We start from the raw sequence: 2864 nt of genomic DNA, 5'->3' as shown, positions 1-2864 counted from the left end.
GCGCACAGTCCAAAAGAGTCCACTACTTTATCCCCAGTCGGCCGCATCCCCTCCCCACCATCCCCATTTCCGGCAAAAAGCGAGAGAGAGAAAACCCTAACCCTAGTTCTTCGGCGAATGAAGCCTCTCTCCCTACACTCCCATTTCTTCGGCGAAGCACGGATCCGGCAATGGACATGAACCTAGCCGCGGCTGCTGCTGGTTTGGAGGGCGGAGAGGGAGCGGCGCTGCGGCTGCGGCCGCGGGGGCGGCCGCGGGAGAGGTTGCGGGAGCGGGAGCGGGAGCGGGAGCGGGCCGCGCCTTCGGTGCGGCGGCGGACATCGGCGCGGGAGCTGCCGGTGCTGATCCGGGCGGCATCGCCGATGCGGTGGCTGCTGCTGCTCGCGCCGCTGCCGAGAGGGAGGCGGCGTACAAGGAAATCGACGCCATGTACGAGGCCGGCCGGTACGTCCAGCCCTCGCGAGGTAAATCTATGTCTCCCCTCTCGGATCTGGTAACCCCTGCAAAGTAGATGTAGTAGATGCGCGTGGATGCTATGTCGATCTGGTAACTGCAGCTATGTCCTCGAGTACATCGAGCCCTGCGAGTAAGATCTACTCCCTCCGTCCAGAAATAAGTGGATCTTATATTAAAAGCAACAAACATTGGCGAGTTAATATTACTAGTTGAATGCCCGTTGTGATCTTGTATCCAAAGCAACAAACATTCATTTTTCTTGCACTTCTTCTACCATTGTGATCTTGTATCCAAAGCAATAAACTTTGTATTAAAATCATTACTGTGTAGCACTATAAGAAGATGATATCATTCAAACTATTGTGGATTCAGCTAAATTATTCTCAAACAACAAATAAGATACAACTACTAAATAAGCCACTTGCCTAATATAAATGAAAATTGCAGTCATACTAAGTTGGTTTGGAGCTTCTTCATATAGAAATGAGCCTATTTGCCGTTGGGGATTGAAATGGGTCAAGAGCTGAAGGTTTGCTTGTTTACCATGATTTTAGACGCAAGAATGTATGATAAACGACTTGAGAACCACTTTTTAATACAGACCTCTCATTTGAATTTTTAAACAAGAAAAACATAGTTAACAGAGTGTTGAACCGTGTAGAAAAGCAATATAAGGTACTTGTAGTTTTCCACATGATATAATCCACCAATTGATCATGATTCATGTTCTTTTATGGAACTTAAGTAGCTATGAGGCTTGTTACATGTCAAGGACCTGGTATGTCCTCGATGTCAGATGGAAAACTCATCATTTACATCCTGATGTATGTATCAAACAAACCAGAAATAATATTTATTATATCAGCTACTCGCTTTATGTCTGCCGCTTGCATAAGAACATAAAGTCCTAAGGAAATTCAAACTTATGCTCAAATTATAAACAGTAACGGAAAAATAGTAATTGGACTTCCACTAAGAAAAATAAAAGATATGTTCAAATGAAAGCTACTGCTTTCTTCATGAAAAAAGTACTATAGGAAACAAAATCAGCAACATATGTGACAAGGTAACCAAAAATGGATTGCCTTTTGACAACCTGCAAACCTAGAAATTTTAGGTGGTTGAAGAATGCCTACCTACAGTTGATTTGTTTTTGGATGTCGTAGAAACTCTTAGTAAGCTATTATTTTTGAAATTATTCATGCTTAGTAGTGACTCTTCAGGGTTGCCGAATGTGTGGAAAGTCCTTTCTTGGCGGTATGTAAATCTTGTACCAAGATAGAAAGCATAAATACATTATCTTTAACAGTTTGTAAATCGTGTATCCAAACTCCCATGGTTAAAGTTTGCTCTCTATGTTCCTCAAGTATGAATTGTAAGAATTACTCATTAAATTTAGCAGTTAATATTAAGAAGATATGAACTTTGTGAATACCATACCATGTTCTCGCATCCTTTAGCCGCTTCCTCACATGTGCCCCTTTATTTGCGAGTACAACACGGATGACGACGTCGACGAGGACAACTTTGAGTCCTACGTGCGAGAGGCAGGTCAAGGGATTCGAGTCTCGGATTCTGAAGACAGTGCGTAGGGGAAGGCATGCTTGCCCCTTCGTCCCCGCAAGGTGAAGGACGGCGCGCCGGCTTCCCTTGAGATGCATGCTATGGACACTCGCAACAGCCGCCCGCGAGTGGCGGGGCAAGGCTGACCACGTGGCACTTGCAAGGTTTCTGCCGGGTCCTCGCCTTCCCGTTCCGGCAGGATCCTCAAGAGGCGTCGCAACATCCGAACCTACCATGCATGCCTCAGCCCGATGCTCGCCGCCGTATATATGTTATGTCCTTGGAGCTTATTTCTGTCTGGTTGTAATGGATAACTAAGAACTTTTAGGTTTAATGTGTGTACGTAGAACCTTAAGTTCTACTTATGGAATTTCTTAGTACTAAGAACTTATATCTCCAGTGTTATGCACGAATGCCTGCTTGTTTAGATAAATGCTAGTTATGACTGTTATGCATGAATGCCTGCTTGTTTAGATAAATGCTAGTTATGACAGTTATGCATGAATGCCTTGTTTAGATAAATGCTAGTTATAACTTTTAAGCATGAATGCCTTGTTTAGATAAATGCTAGTTATAACTGTTACTCTTTTATCTAAATAAATGCTAGTTGAATGCCTTGTTTGTTATTCTCATGCATAGATTGTTTTTCACATAGACTCGCTCAGTCTCCGTAGCCAAACTTGTTCGATCCCTCGATAACAAAGTCATTGCCACGTAGAGATGTTATCTAAAATCAACAAGTTTGATTACCATAGAAGGTACAGGTAAGAAATGAGTAAAAAATAGTCACATATGAGTTTGAGGTAAAAAAATAGTCACATATTTGTGTACTTGTGATTATTTCG

Source organism: Lolium rigidum, chromosome 1 (assembly GCF_022539505.1).
Source record: "Lolium rigidum isolate FL_2022 chromosome 1, APGP_CSIRO_Lrig_0.1, whole genome shotgun sequence".
Classification (NCBI taxonomy): domain Eukaryota; kingdom Viridiplantae; phylum Streptophyta; class Magnoliopsida; order Poales; family Poaceae; genus Lolium; species Lolium rigidum.
Note: the sequence above shows the minus strand (reverse complement) of the source record.